General features: G+C 42.1%; 1 long non-coding RNA gene across 1 annotated transcript; it reads right to left on the bottom strand.

Moving 5' to 3' along the window:
* Nucleotides 1–3,307: 3,307 nt before the first annotated feature.
* Nucleotides 3,308–5,420, bottom strand: LOC146182585 (uncharacterized). Its single transcript, XR_014708370.1, has 2 exons — nt 5,322–5,420; nt 3,308–3,419 (listed from the first exon to the last, which is right to left on the bottom strand). It is a non-coding gene; the product is annotated as an uncharacterized LOC146182585 (long non-coding RNA).
* Between the last annotated feature and the right edge of the window lie 11,697 nt (nt 5,421–17,117).

Genomic DNA, 17,117 nt, shown 5'->3' with positions numbered 1-17,117 from the left:
AGCAAAGGGGATGGTATGGTCGGTCACGATCAATGCCTTTCCGTACAGACAGGAACGAAAGCCTTGTACAGCGAAAACCACGGCGAGACATTCTTGCTCCGTAACCGTTAATTTCTATCACATTTACTCAACGAGCCGCTGGCATACGCTATCACGTGCTGATCGCGTCCATAGCGTTGTATAAGTACAGCGCCGATAGATACCACTTGCGTCAGTGTGTACTTCAATTGGAGCTGATGGGCAGAAGTGCCGGAGGGAGGATGGGGCCCGAGGTCAAAAGAAACTTCAGATGACGGAAAGCTCAGTCACATTAGCTGGTCCAATTGAATGATACATCTTTATGCAGTAGACACGTGAGTGGGTTAGCGATGTCTGCAAATCTCGGTATAAAACGTCGAAAGTATACGAGCATAGCCCCAAAAAGCTCCGCAGCTCTTTTACTGATTTGGGCAAGGTAGAACCTGCCGCTTCAATTTTCTTGGGATCTTGTTGAACTCCTTTTTTATCAACTAAGTGACCGAGGACAATTGTTTCACGATCACCAAAATGACATTGATTTGCATTCAGTACAAGACCAGCTCGTTCCATGCAATCAAGTACGGTATCCAGACGGCTGCTGTGCTCACTAAATGTTTTGCCAGGATTGTATCTATGAAGCGCTCGAATGTGGCAGGCGCATTACATAATCCAAAAGGCATAAAGTTAAATTCATAAAGTCCGTCTGGTGTTACTAATGCCGTTTTTTCTTTATCTGCAATGTGCAGTAGCCGGACCTCGTCAGTAGAAGAAAAGTATGAAGCTGAGTGCATACAGTCAATTGCGTCATCTATACGTGGAAGCGGGTAAATATCTTTCTTTGTGACTGTATTTAAGCGGCGGTAGTCAACACAAAACCTCCTTATGCCATCTTTCTTTTTAACAAGGATAACTGGAGCTCTCCAAGGACTACAGGACTCTCGAATAATGCCACGATTTAGCATGTCTTGAAATTGCTCATCTATTACCTTACGTTCAGTTGCTGAGACTCGATAGGGCTTCTGACGTATTGGCCGTGCGGACCCGGTGTTGATCGTGTGATGAATACGACTGGTAGGCAGTAGCGTTGAATCGTCCTTGGCAAAGTCGAACACTGTCACGTGTTTCAGAAGTAGTTCCATTAGAATGAGGCGCTCGGTTGTAGAAAGAGACTTATTAATCTCAGCCGTAACTTGGGCCTCCATACCTGGTTGCACCTGCTGCTCAGTGACAGAGCTGTTTAACGCCGCGACGGAACCTGATACGCCTTCCTTGAAACGGGCGAGTTTTAGGCCCCGAGGCAACACAGTTGGCTCTTCAGAGTGGTTCACTGTTCATAGCTCAGTGCGGCCTCTAGTCACGGGAACGACGCAACGAGGCACAAGGATACTCTTCTTAGAGCAGATGAGTCTCGTAAGTTCTACTATAGCTTCAAAAGATTCGCACTGGTTGCGAATAGACAAAACCCGAACGAATGCTGCAGATAACGCTGGCACACTTGTGTCTTCTTCCACAGCAAATGCTCCAAAATCAGGTGTCGAGTCATCCACAAGAGCCGAAAGCAGTGAAAGATTCAAAGAAATCTCTCCCGCACTCTTAAAAAAAAGGTAGTTGTGGTTACTAACTTTTAGGGTAGTAACTGCATGCTTGTCACATATGTTACTAACTAGTTAGTAAGTGCAGGTTAGTATCTGCTAGGTAGTAGCATATACTACCTCTAGAAGGTAGTAATCAGAACTACCTCCAGCAAATTTTACTACTTCTAGATGTAGTACCAGCAACTACATTTAGTAAACTTTACTACCTATGGAAGGTAGTAATCAGAACTACCTCCAGCAAATTTTACTACTTCTAGATGTAGTACCAGCAACTACATTTAGTAAACTTTACTACCTATAGAAGGTAGTAAGAACAACTACCTTTACTAGTATTCACTACCACTGCAGGTAGTAAGAGTATCTACCTTCAGCAAAACCTACTACCTATAGGAGGTAGTAAGAGGAACTACCTTTAGCAAAATACACTACCTCTGAGGTAGTAATAGCAGCTACCTAAATCAACATATACTAACTCTGTAAATAGTAACAGCCACTACTTTTAGCAATATGCACCACCTACAGAAGGCTGTAACAGTAATAAACTGTAGTAAAAATACTACACATTTAACAAACTCCTCTGCTTTGTTGCAATAACCACTAACCTGAACACTGGATTACATAAGATGGAAGCACTCAAGCAGTGGTCATACATGGCTTCCAAAAAAACACAAATTGAACACAAGTGTGGCTAAGAAGATGCCACTTTATTTCTCATTATTCAGTTCAAGCATTCAACTTTCTAAACAAAAAAACAGTTGCCCGCATCACAAGTGGTGAAAAGGAGATTGCCTGAAGATGAGAAAAATACTCAAAAAGAAAGCAGGTGCTTTTGTTCTGTTTTGGTTATAACTTATCACACATTCATATGAGACAGTGTATTTACACCAGAGTTGAGTGTGTTGAACTTGAAACCTTTATAGGAGGTTAAGGTATTGAAGGCTTGTAGAGCCTGGTGTGCCTGGTCTAAAAAAAAAGGTGCGATCTTAGTCTTTTTGGGGGGGTAAACTGCTTGTCGCTGAGCTAACACCTTTTTGGGGTAAGGTTACGCTGTGTCTTGGAAGACTAAGTATTTATACCATTGCATGTAGTGTAACATTACGCTTCTGGTAGCATAAACTTGCACCTTCACAAGCAGTGTAACTGTATTCTACCTAGGCATAACGTTGCACCTTTCATAAAGGCCTATGTTTTAGTCTGTCGATGGCATAAGCATACCCTTGCATCAAAGGTGCAAGTTTGCACCTTGACAACGTAAACTTATCCTGTATGTACAGGTGCAAAGTTACCATTTTAGAGTATAAATTTATATTACGACAAAGAGCGCAAAGTTTTGCACCTTTATGGTGCAAGCTTATACCACCAGGAGAAGGATAACGTTGCCCTCCAAGCAGTTTAAAGTAATGCCATATTACATAGGGTATCTAAGCATCATCTTGTGGTATATATATACTATCCACACAAGAGTACTATTACCAATCTGCATCGTAAACTTGGTCACTGGAAGCAGGAATAAAGCTAACCAATACATTTCAAGATTTTCTGGAAAGAAAGATTATGTTGAAACATTGCAATATCTTTGTGTCGTCTGGAGTGTGACAGCGAGCAATGTTTCAGGTGAGGTAGGCTGTGTCATGTTGTATTCAAGCCGTAAGTTATGTTGCAGAGTGAACAAAAAGAATTTACAGAACAATCGGTTAAGATAACATACCATGGTGTTTATTTCACCTCATTATACACCGAAGTTGCAGCAAGGGACTGGATAATCTTCTCCGCACAGTCAGGGCAGGGATGTACCACGTATTTGACCTGCATAGAAAAGAGAACTTGTAATCGGTAACTCACGAAGAAAGTCTCACAAAACATGCTTATGAAGTAATTAATTCACATATAAAAATAACACTGCACAAAGGGCAAGTAAAAAGGAAGACAGATGGAAATAGTGCACCAGTACAGGCTTCCAAGTGTTTATATAATGAGAATTGTAAACTCACACAATATATAGATAAATGAAAATTCTCCAAATCTGAGCTTTACCTGTGCCACTAACACACACATAGACAACTAGCACATTGCAATCTCAGAAAAAATTGACAATATGCTCAATAAGACACAATATACAATGAGACATATTCTTGTTAGGAGCAGGGTCAAGCCATAGGCATCACTGATGTTGGACTACCCAGAGGGTCATTTAAAGAAATATGAATGAAAACATATTGATAAAATAGAAGCTAGCCTAATAAAGGCAAAAGATGTGATTTAAAAAACCCCTCCCTCTACTCGTTCATATGTGCAGTTCTCCTTTTTTTTATCATTAGCTTTTTATGTTAAACTTTGTTTTATCACCTTCACTTTCACCTTTGTTGTTTGCTGGTTTCCACTCCAACACCCAAACATTATAGTTTGCTTTCACACCTGACCGTACCAGTGGTCTTGTTTCTAGTCACTACGGTCTCACCCTCCTAGAAAACACTGTCTCTGGTTCTTCATGACATTATCTTATGTTGTCTATAGTGTTAATGTTTTCCTGAGACTATACTGTCTTTAGTCATCTAATCATCCATCACAAGTGACAACTGCAAATCTCTTCTTTTTTTTTTTTTTTTTGGGGGGGGGAGGGATGGGGGGAGGTTCTTTTGTTCTTGCATTCGTTGTCATTTCTCATGAATATAACGAATGAAGCTTGTTCCTGCAGAGCTTGCTCCTGCAGGGGTATGTCTAAGACCATTCTATTGTTTCTGCCTTTAGTGCAGTTTACATTCCTGGAAAAAGGCATGAATATACCACAGAGGCTATGCCTTATAAAATGTGTGATACCACTTCTGAAAGATGGAACATTTCATGCTAAAAGAGCAATGATAGCAAGGCACATCCAAAGCACCTTCTGCACATGTGCATTACTGCAGTGATGTCACAGATGCAGAATTATGTAAAGCATGGCAAGCTGTCCCCTAAAATTAAAATGCAAAAGTTAAGTCAATTTTGGTTGATTAGCCATTCAACCATTATCCTCTACCACAGACATGTCCACTGTGCTGCACAATCCAGTTCTAATTGTACTGCAAATTTCATTCCATTCATTCTTCCTTTATAGGCCCATAGACATGACATAAGGGGTGGGGGCATATATATATATATATATATATATATATATATATATATATATATATATATATATATATATATATATATATATATATGTTAAATGGTAGTGGTGGAACACAAGGAAAATACGCTGAGTACAAATGGCACAAAACAATATAAAGAACACAAAAGAAACAATAAAGCTGAAAGTGCTAAAATACCGTCCATTACATATCACCTGCAGTACTTCATTTTTAGTTTCATTCTATTGTGGACATACCTAGCAACATAAGAGCATGTGAGTTGTTGAAAATTACACCCATCAGAGAACATAACCTTACTGCTGAGAACCAAGTGCAAACAATTTAAATATTAGGTTTTGAAGAAAAAAAGAAAAGAGGCATACATTAACAGCTCACTCAATAAAAAGAATTCAACATGTTCAGATCGATTACATACTGAAAAAATTCCTCCCTTGCTAACTTGCTCAATAGCACTGAATGGTTCCAAAATCAATGTAATGCCAGGGCTATTGCTCCTCAGCATAGAAAAATATGCTCTTTGATAGACACAAAGCAACAATGAACAGACCACAATGCCACAGCTATGTCGAAAAATACATACCACACAAATCTTGCCGTAAGTAGTCGTCCAGCGCTGAAGAAAGCAGGTTGATCTTTAGAAGCAGGAGTAACAGCACTTCTAGACCGTATTCCTCCTACTGGCAGGTACGCTGCAGCAAAGGTATCATTCATAACATTAGCATGATACTCGTAACTAGTACATACATAACTATAGTACAAAAAATAATGGCACCACACATGCCAAAACAATGACTCAAATATTTTGACAATGAGCTTAAAAACTACAACTCCTGTTCCTAGATATATCTGTAACAATATCTGCCACCTCTTTACAGTCGAAATAACTTCTTAAATAAACTAGAATAGCAGATTTATGACAAACTGCTAGCACAATGACAATACACATTAACTTCAATGAGGGAATGTCTCAGTACCAGTGAATTGTAGTAATGAGTATAACACAATGTCTGACAACAGAAACTACAGAAGGAAAAGAATGTGTTGTTATTGGTCAGGCATAGCCTCCTTTCTATGGGTCAGGAGGCTGAAAAGTTCAGAATGAAAATAGCTGAGTAGAAACTATAGCAAATCCCCAAATGAAGAATATTAGTGATATAAAAATTTTCCTTAGCTCGCTAACGAAAATTAGCACATTTAATCAAAATAGCTGTTTGGGCCAGTTGGTTCATACTTACACCCTAAAAGACCAGCGAAAAAAAAAAGAAAAAAAAGAAAACAGGTACAAAGGAACACAAAACGTATTTCAGTGCCCGTCCTGTCATTTTTTGTTCCTTTGTCCCCGTAATTATTTTTTTTTTTTGCGCTGGTCTTTTTATGTACCGATTACAAAAAGAAAGTCAGTCTTAAAGCAGAGAAGGGGTGACACATGGTTTGCTTCAATGCTGAAGACATCTGATCACCAGCTAACCCAGATTTTTCACTTGTTAAGTGATTTGATCGAGTCCAATATTTATTATCAGTTCTTAACATAAGTGATCAGCAAGTTAAATAACACTATTTACTCGCACACGCCCTCAAACACAATGAAACTCAATTGATAAGTCACTGTCTGGGCGTGCACCATATTGCACGGCATGAGTTAAAATGGCAACACGCAAGGAGACACACACATGGCACGCGACATAAATATTCTCCGACGAGAATCCCAAGCAGTATATATTGAGGCAGATGTCAGTGATCAGCAAGATGTGCCACAAAAGTGCGCGTGTCAATTTAAACGCCCCTTTCTGGACGGAAACAATGCTTTGGACTTACCAGCACGGATAGCAGAGACCAGTTTCAAATTCTTTGAAGAAACGACAGTCTACGCTCTTGCGCAGACAAGACGAAGGACTTGAGCCTGCAGCGAAAAAAAAAAAAGCGTGAGAAATGTCTTTTCTGCACATTGCGTCACTGCGACAGTATACATGTACACGAATCGGCTCGGTCCCACCTCTGGTCTCGACGCCATCAGCTCAAAACTGCAGGGTTAAATCGGCGTTCTGAAAGCGTGACTTTAGGATATCAAGCGCGCAGCCTTTGAACGTACAGGTTGCTGGCAAAAGAACCGTAAACTTAACCCATCACCCTGCATGCTCTCCCGCATTTATGACAACGTTCCCGTAAAGCAGCAACAACAGACGATCAAAATCGATTGTAGGCAGCGAGCAAAAATAATGCGGCTGCAAACACGTCAATGCGTATCACCGGGACTGCATTAGCGCTCGTCGACGCATACTTTCGACCGCGGGATATGCTTGTGAGCGTCGTAGATGACTAAAAATGCACCATTAACATCCCGCAAAAAGGTCGTGACCATCTGAAAATTTTGGGATGCGCCGCTCCTCCAGTCTGAACTGAGGGAGTGGTATGCTCAGGTTGGGATCCAAGACGTCGTGCTCAGAGGCCGTTTCACAGACAAACAAGCAGCGTCGCGGACGTAAGCAGTAACAAAACATGTTCAGGCCAAGTTAAATAGCAGAGAAAAACACGTAAAACGAAATGTAAAACGTCACTTACATGCGCGGCTGAAATTTGGCGCCAAGGATCCGTTGGAACACCACCACCGCGACGACCAGCCATCCGCCGTTTCATTCCGAAGTTCACACTTTCACGAAGTCGTTTCATAGTGAGGCATCGATGAGCGCACTCGGTGAAATAATCGCTGAGAGCAACCGAACTTTTCTAAAAACACAGATGAGTACCAACGACAAAGAGCACGAACGCTGACTCGTGCGGCAATCGCCGTCGTCGTCTTCTCGGACCCGCAGAGTCGCAGGGAACGCAGGCAGGCTCAAGCAACTACGAACATGTGACGCTGCGTTGAAAATAAAAGCAACAAAACTAAAAAGCAACAGCTTCGCTTCTCGCCTCACCACCACTCCCCCCTCACCTCCCCTTTCTCCCTGTTTTGCAGCGTACACACTTGTCTGTCCGCCCTTGTTCTGAGTTCGGCCTTGCTCCCTCCACGGTCAAGCTCGCGTAGGAGTCAAAAGACGGGACGGGTGTCGGGGGGGGGGGGAGGTGAAGGGGGGGAGGCACCGCTTTTTGTAAGAAGATAAGATGCTCCCAACTTTCGACCATTCCCCACCTCCTCCGGGGAAAAACGGGGGGTCCTTTTGTGGTAGCTCTTGAAGGGACATCGGACGGGAAGTAGAAACACAGCCGCACCCAGCTTGAAACCGGTTACCATCATAAAAAAAAAAGAAGAAACAAGCGGCAAACTTTTTTTGCTTGAGCTGCAGGGACGAAATGGTGTAAAGTCATGCGAGAGAGACTAACGTCTTCCGTGCGGGTGATTGCGCAGGGTATATTTAAGCCATGCGGTTTCAGATAGCATAAATCCCGAAGTTACCCTCCTTTTACACTCTTTTTGTTTAGAGTGTAAAGTTGCACCACACTCTTGAAGAAAATCAATCCCAAGAATTACATCATGCGTTGATCGGGGCAGCACTGCAAATTCTACTCTAAACTTGATGCCACCAATAACAACATCCGAAGCACACACACCAAGAGGAAGTAAAGGTTCGCCACCGACACCACGGAATAACACTGCACGGTCACTACTGAACATTACTTTCCTACCTAAACGGTTCTTAAAACTCAAACTCGTAACAGATACTGTAGCACCAGTATCCGCAAGAGCCATTGTTTTCACACCATCAACAAACATTTCCAATTTGTTCTTTAGCATGAACACGGGTAGAGGTATGGACGTCTTCGACTCGCCGGCGGCCTCACCTCTATCGGCCGCGCCTCCTAGTTTCCCTGGGGCGGAAGGGAAGAATGACGTCGAGGGGAAGGTGACCTGTGCTGGCGCAGGGGTGACGGCGTCACACTACGATCAGATGCAGGAGATGAACTCCGCCAATATGTCGAATGGTATGAGTCCCAAGTGGACATAGTCGGGGATCGCTGCTGTTCGGTGTGCAGCCGTCCGTGAATGTTCGCGGGAGGGCGGTAATCTTGGACAGTTGGAAAACGGCGGCGGCAGTACCTAGCAACGCCCTGCAACGCCACACTTGTAGCACACAGGTTGAGGGCGCCAGCGATCAGCATAAGAGTCATCACTAACAAAGTCGCGACGTTGGTTGTATCCAGGCTCTCGCTGCTGACGAACCACGTTTCCAGAGTAGGCTGGCCTCCTTTCCGTCGGCTGGTGGTCATAACGTTGAGTAGAGCTGCGCCGATCGTCCATATGCGAAGCGCCGCTAGGTTTAACCCACTGAGTGGACAGGACGGCAACATTTGCCTGCGGTGCACAACTCTGCCGCACATATTCTTCACCACAGATGCTGTCCCTGGATTTTGAGAATTCCTCGCGTACAATCTCTCGTATCATATCAGCCATTGAAACTGAAGGACAGGCTTCAACTCTTGCTACAGAGGTGACATTGGCCAGTCTTCCGAATTTAGGTGTAATTCGACGCAGTTTGAGAGCCTCAAATGTTCTACAATGCTTTATAACATCAGCGGTGGTGCTCAGGCTCTCTTTGCTAATAACAAAACTATAAACGTCTTCCGCTATTCCTTTCAGGAGGTGGCCGACTTTGTCTTCTTCAAGCATAGTGGGATTGACCAGCTTGCATAGCTTTAAGATGGCTTCGATGTATGCAGTACAAGTTTCTCCTGGTACTTGCGCCCGGTGAAACAAAGTCTGTTCAGCGCGCTTCTTCTTTGCAGGTTCATCCCCAAAATTTTTCTTGATCTCGCTTGTAAAGATAGCCCATGTACTTAATGAGTCCTCGTGATTATCGAACCAGTCGAAGGCAGTGGCGGCAAAGAGGAACCGTTAGCCAGCTTAGTAGCGGCGTTACAGCGATTGCATTTACTCACTCTTCAGCCGCTCATCAACGTCCTCCTCAGGTTTTCCAGAGAATGTACGCGGCTCTCGATAATGGGGCCAGTTGTTTGCCGTGGATGGTCCTGGCTGCTCGGTACTGCCGTTTTCAGCCATGTCCGATGGCATTGGTGGTAAACCAGCGAGTCTACGGCTTCTTCGGTAGATGGAACGCTCCGCGGTCGTTACCCAAGCACCTCTCACCAAGATGTTATGTGTTTTGTACGCACGGGGGGTTTATTTACAAGGATCGGTCCAAACAGGACTGCGGCGAAGCGTACAAATGTCCCTCTGCCCTTGCTCTTATTTCTTCCCCGATCTACCCGGCCGCTCTTCTTCATCTTCCGTCGACGTTCTACGAAGGCGCGTGACAATATCCAGCAAAATTTCAGAACATATCTATTCTAACCTTGTCTCTTTCCTTGAATATATCTCCTTTTGCTCGGATCAATACGGCTTTCGTATATACTACTATTATGAAACTCAGCTTTTTACTTTTACACACAACATAGATTCAGCCTTTGATTGTAATATGCTAACTTACTGCATTTTTCACGATTTCACCATAGCGTTTGATAAGATTTCTCATAACTTACATTACACAAGATCAGCGTGTTAAATATCGACTCTAATATATTACAATGAATTGGCTACTTTCTAACAAACCGTTCTCAGTATGTAATAACAAACGACTGTGTCTCACCATCTTGTTTAGCAAACACCATCATGCACAAAATTGCAGCTATATTCTTGAAGATTTACGTCCAGATGATATCTTTTTTTTCATTTCCTTATAATGTTCATTCCTAATTTTAAACATATCACCTTGTGAGACAATAAGTTACAACAGTATGCATGCAAGAATTCCCTGGTGGACTCTAAAACTTCGCGACTTTCATTAATAGTTCTTGTCTCTCAAGCGCAATCTTTTTGTTTGTTCACAAAATGGCGCTAACATCTTGTTCACTCGTAACTGGAATCACTGATTTCATGAAAACCGCTTTTGTTGCTTAAAAAAAAAAGTTTGAAAAGTTGCTTGCACACTTGTAGACGTCATGCCGTAAAAGGTTAAAAGGAAAGACAGTGCCACAGAGTAGCCAGAACCAATGCGTCGTGTAAGGCAGGCCACGCATTAGCCGATAAACCGGAATATCTAAATTGAAAGCGGATACGAAGTTGTGCTTAACTGGCACTAAACTTTCCCCCTGGATCCGTCACACGCCGGAAGCCATGATAGTCAAAGCAATGTAACTCTGAAAGATAGCGCGCCGACCCGGATCTTCGCTCAGCCACGCGGAAAGGCAAACTTGAGCGCCACCACGATAGTTTGGAAAACAGGCTAGGAAATTGCCGGAGCTATCTGAACTACTACGTGATTAGTAGTCTTTACAGCTGCTGGTACGCGCCGACACGCGCATGCAGGCCTAAACAACGCCCATGCGACTGCTGGTTGTCTTCCGGCATGCAGACATCATAGCCCGCTTTACCGAGCCTTGAAAGACCAAAACTGCTGAAACTAAATCAGCATAAATTTATCACCAAGGTCCGCAATAAGAGATACAGAAATGCCTGGCGCTGCGTGACAACCATAGCGCTTGTCTTTCGCGCAAGTCAATCCTGCAGCAGGTTTCCTTTTAAAAGCATCGGGTGTTTAGTGCAAGGGCCATGCGCAGTCTCCGCGAACGCGAGGCGTCGCTGATTAGCCATAGTATGTGAAACAGAACGCACGTACACTGCACCAAGTGGAGTACGTGCAGGAAAGGTTCGCCCCCTTCCAGGAAGCTATAGTGATACTGAGAAGAAAGCGTTGTGCATAACGACATTGCTGGTTCCGGTAGATAGGTGGTTAGGGAGTCCAGCAGGACGATGTGGTTAAAAATGACACTGCCGCAGGATTAAAACGAGTGCTCAAGGCAGCTTGCCGTCTCCAAGTCACGCAGAACTTATCACCACACGACAGTGGCTGGCTTGCACAAGGCTCCGTTTAAGTGGTCATGGTTGGGAAAGGTCGTGTTCGAACGTATAACAGTAAGGTTGTCTTAGTTCAACGTGTATTAAGGCAAATTTTGAGCACAGTAATAAGCAGATTAAATCTGTGCATGAAATTTCTGTTCACCTTGCACTCAAGAAAAAAGATAATTCTAGTTTCTAGAGTTTGAGGTAGTAACAGTCCGTTACATTCGTTGAAACCTAGTTGGTAACTGCATCTAGTAACTGCAAGGTAGTAGTAATTACTACGTCTCAAATGTTATAGCAATCGTAACAATACTTTTAGTAATGTTTGCTATTTATGGTAGTAAATGGCACTTCTCCCTGATTTAATAACATCTTTTTTTAAAGCATGATACTACCTTTTAAGGTAGTAACAGTAGCTACTTTTATAAACATTTACAACCTGTCAAGGTAACAACACAAACAACCTCTAGCAACGTTTACTAGCTCTAGATGGTAGTAACAGCAACCACATTTAGCAAGATGCTCTGCTTTATTATTGCTGACATAACCGCTAGTCTGAATGCTGGATTACACAAGATGGAAGCACTAGGAATTAGTGGGCTTAAATAAATTCTAAAAAACAAAACAAAACAATAACTGAACACAAGTGCCACTCAGAAGATGCAACTTTATTTCTTATTATTCAGTGGACGCATTCAGCTTTCTAAATAAATAAAAAAAAAGCTGCTCGCATAACATCTGGTGAAAGGGGGATTTACTGAAGACGAGAAAGATATTCAAAAAAAGACGAAGTACTTTTGTTCCTTCTTGGTTATCTCACGTCCATATGAGACAGTTTATTTACACCAGTTTATTTACACCAAATAGTCGACTTTAACTTCAAACCTTTACAGGGAGGAGGTTTAGGCATTGAAAGCTTGCAGAGCATGGCATGTCTTATAACATATGTAGCAATAATGATGACAACTGATTGAAGGAATAGCCCACAGGAACTATCAGCATATGACTACTTAAGCAACTTAGTCCACATGTAAAAATTCGCTCCAGGCACGTAGATATATCTTAGGGAGGTAAAGTGAAAGCGTTTCCTGCGACTGTTTGTACTACTCGCCGCCTTTTCACTAAATTCCTTCTTTTTCTTTTTTTCTTGTTTTCTCCTGTTTATTATTTTTTTTTGGAGAAGGGGGCTCTTTTTTAGCTTTTTTTTTTTGCTCTTTCTACTTTTCCTCTTTTGGTTGTTTTTCTCTTTTTGTTTTCACTGTTCCCTCTTTTTCCTCGTTTACTATTTTTTTGTTCCTTTACTCTTGACTGTTTTTTTTTTATTTATTTAACGCAATGAAGAGGCCTGACATTATAACTTGGCAATGTTTTTGCGCGTTTTTTACAGAACTTTGGTGAAATTTGCACAATATAGACGTCCGTGCCTTACTTTACGTCTACACACTATATCGATGTCCATGGCTATTTCGACGTCTAATTGAATTTTCGACTTTAAATAATTTACTAATTATTCCGCATGAGCGAAGGTTTGCCCAAAGAGGCATTTTTTTCGCCATCTACCTCATGCAACCATTCTTTTACACATAGATAACGTCATTATTCCACATGGACGGCGTGGCACCCTCCGCGGGCGGACACTTTCTGCGCACACCCCTGAGCCTATAAAGTCTTTCTTCTTAATAATTTACCCAGACTACACGTGCAATCAAAATCAAACTAAAGGAATGCTTTTTGGTCGAGAAAGTGGAGGTACCATATTATACGCTGCAAGCCTTACGCCTTGGTAAACTCTAGCAGTGCCTCAGTTATGATGGAGTTTTTCGTTCCATATTCTTTACCCATTAATATCCTTCATAAGTATGAATACTTGTCAGAGCCATAGCTAAAAACAGGTGAATTGTCAACTCTATGACAACTCAATGAAATGGATGGTAGATCTTCCTGAAACACCTTAAAAGGATATTAGTAACGGCTATCATGGGATTCTGACTGTAGTATGCTCAATGCGTTGAAATTTCCTCAAAGAGAATATGTCGCTTATAAAAAAGTGACCTACTAATACACAGTAAACTGCTGATTATGTCAAGATGTGGCACTCATGACTGAGTAAACAAACATTACATGAGCGATTTCTACTCTAAGACTGACTGTCTAGCAAGAATGTAGATTTTAAACATTCCTCACAGCCCGCTTTTATGCAATTAGCTTGCAATCGTTCATATCACTAATTATTGAAACAATGCCCGTTAGATGTAAATTACTTGGTGGACCGGCTAAATGTGATCAAGCTCAGTGAGACTAACTGAAGGCTTTTCATAGTAGTGCTGAGTAACCTGCAGTATTTTATTTGTACCGCTAACTTTATTTGTTACAATCGTTAGTAAAAGTCAATTATCAAACTCTGATTTCTGGTTTAAGGAACAAAATGTAAATAATCGTCTTGAAAAAGCCATAATATGGGTGTCATCCTTCTCATTAATTAAATTAGCATCTACATTACTGATAAACCCAATTAGTTAAAATTCCCCACGACACCCCTTTATTAGCGCCTGTCACCTTCGGAGTTCATTTTATTCTGGATAGCCATTAAGGGCTTACATATGCACTGCCACGTAAATAACCGCCGTTTTGCCGCTTTTGCATCCTCTACTGAAAAATTAATTTCTCTGACCATCCCTAATACTCAGCAGCCCATTGCAGTCCTTTTGCAGGTGGTGTGGGCATGTCCAGATAGTTCTCTATATACTAACTAGCGTACCACCTTTAATATAACGACGGAAACAATTATCTAACGGTGCATATACATTCATGTCACGATGTACTTCAAAGCCGCGTCTCTGAGCATAAAAACCTGGGCATATCTCATAAGTACGGATGCGAGATTCATATTAGTGTAATTACTTGAAAGACACGGAAATCACTACACTTACCTAAAGGAGTCCTGTGTCTCGTACCATCTGCAACGAAACTACAGGCTTGCCACACGCTAAAAGATCATTACTAGAATATGCTAATGTTGCGTGGGTCCCATAAAGTAAACCACTCACAAAAAAGGACGGAAGCGATACAGAACAAGGTGAGGTTTATCTTAAAGATATGCCGGACTTACTGACACGCCCCCAAAATTGCTGAGGGATAGCAGAAGGCTGACTCTAAAAAACAGAGCAAAACAAATGCGATTGAAATTTATGTTTCGGATAGTTCATGGCCAAGTAAATATTTATACTTCTAAGTAGGTCTCCCTCACAAACAATAAACTATACACTTCATAGGCGCCAGCAGGCATTCTGCAAGTGCTTATATGGAACAATATGTTTTAAATATCCTTATTTTCCACTATTAAATAGAGAGCGTAAATAACTCATTCCTTTATTCACTGGTATCAAATCATTAAGCAGCTTCACAGCACTCTAGGAAATTAATTACTCCCATCACAGTTGTGACTATTAACTAAGCTGACATTGTGTGGGAACCGCGATATTGAACTGAAATATCACTTATTCTAGTCGGTGGAACCATGCGCGTTCAACTTCTTTGCAGCTTTCAAAAGTTAATATGACTTAGTGTTTAATGTTCATTTCCGATTACCTTTCGCTTTGTTTGTTCTAAATGCAGTACTGTTTACTTTAATATTTGAGGTAATGTGGGCTCTCTTATATCTCTAAACTTTCTAGCATGTATTGCGTTGTTCATAATTTAGATTCCTGTCATACGGCACTTATTACAAACGTGCTGCTGATATTGTAACTACTTTTTTCATTCTAAAATGCTCTAACACTGCTCTGTAAACAGTATTTATCCCTGCATACTCACCCATTTTAAATTTGTCTACACATTACGAGTGTATCTTTACTGCAATATTCTGCCGTGAGGTTCGCAGTTCTTGTAAATAATTAAATATTTTTTTATAAATATTTGGGATATACTTAAGCTCCCCCCCCCCCCCCTTTTTTTTTATTACGGGGCAAACGACAGTTTTAATGGCTCGCACCTGCGACATCTTTTGCGGATCCCCATTCGCATACATGCATTATGCCGCTCGCTCCACCACTAATCTCTTATTAATTGTGTCTATACTATCTTGCACATACAAATTATAGCATAGTCTCAAGCTACCACAGTGTGTAAAAGAGCAACTGACCTACATATAAAGCCCAGCTTTAATGAATACCTACTTAAGTACGTTCCCGAGTGGCCTATGGGATATCACACGAGATCCAAAGGCGCCGGTGGATTCGATTCTCTTGCGTCTATACTTTCGTTAACAGAGTTGGCAGCTCATACCAAATCAATGCCTGGCACTCACTTCCTGGCCGCGTCGCCAGCTATCAAAAACCCGCCATATATATAGGTATGTTCGTGATTTTTCAATACAACGCGACGCCTACAAAGCGGGATTTTCTGGAAAACAGTCGCGTTAACCATTACGGAGGAAAGTTGACACAACTTCCGTGCAGTGAAAGAGAAAGCACTGTATCATCACGAGCTCTGTGGCAGGGTTCGTTAACCAAACTGAATACGTATAAACTCCACTCGCGAAAGCGTAGCCTTCTTGGTATATTTCTTGAACGTTTCGTCGTGGCTTCCAATCCCGCCTTCAGCGCGAAATGTTTCTTTTAGCAAAACCTATTACTTCCATAATTTAAATAATTTTTGAGATTCATCGCCTTTAATTTGCTTCGTTTTCCGTTTTAGGCGCCTGCACTCTTCCGGAAAGGGACGTTTAACATGACCGTCGTGGGTTGTTTGAAATTCCTGTGCAAGGTGCACTGGCTGGGCGTGAAGTAGTTTTTGGTGTCATTTTTGATCGGCAACGCCAACTGGTTTCGAGGCCGATTAGACATCTATTGCTTTCGCATTAGTAAATAAACAACTGGCCTCAAGAACGCCTCCGTTATCTGTGAGGGCTGTCTCAAAAGCAGGGGAAGTCTACTTCCAACTCGTGTAGATTGCTGCCCTGATCAGCCCTCACGAGAACTAGTGAAGTACGCGGATTTCCGCGAGTTGTTCAGGTCAGTCCGCCAGACCACCAGGGTCAGATATCATAAAGCTGCGCGAAAGGGCACAAAGGACTACATGTAACGTATTAGCGCATACACTGCCTGTAGACGCAAGTCGATAAAGAAATTGCACGGAATTGTTTCAAGTGGTTGAGTGGCGATCCTTGTTCTCGTGTTTCCCAGTGAATGGAAAAAAATCCAAAAATGCAGCGGGACAATTATTCACGGAAGGACAGGACTGAACCATAGATACGAATACCCAACAGACCCCCCCCCCCCCCCCCCCCCCATCCCTTTTTGTTGTTGCTGTGTATTTTGGCACAAATGATGCACTAGGTTCCAAGCCAGTTCTGCTTTTGAAACATGCAAGCTAACAACCTCAGGTACTAGTAGATGATGGCTACATAAAATATTAGGACTTCCTCAGACAGAGCAGGCAAATAGCAGCGGCATAAACTACTATGCGCCTCAAAGTGCCTTGTTTCTACTCCTACGAAAAACACAGCGGCAGTTCTACACAGCGTAATGTTTAGAATTGCAT

This window comes from Amblyomma maculatum, chromosome 7 (genome assembly GCF_055883805.1).
Source record: "Amblyomma maculatum isolate TAMU_Amacu chromosome 7, ASM5588380v1, whole genome shotgun sequence".
Lineage (NCBI taxonomy): Eukaryota > Metazoa > Arthropoda > Arachnida > Ixodida > Ixodidae > Amblyomma > Amblyomma maculatum.
This window is presented reverse-complemented; position numbering and strand designations above follow the sequence as displayed.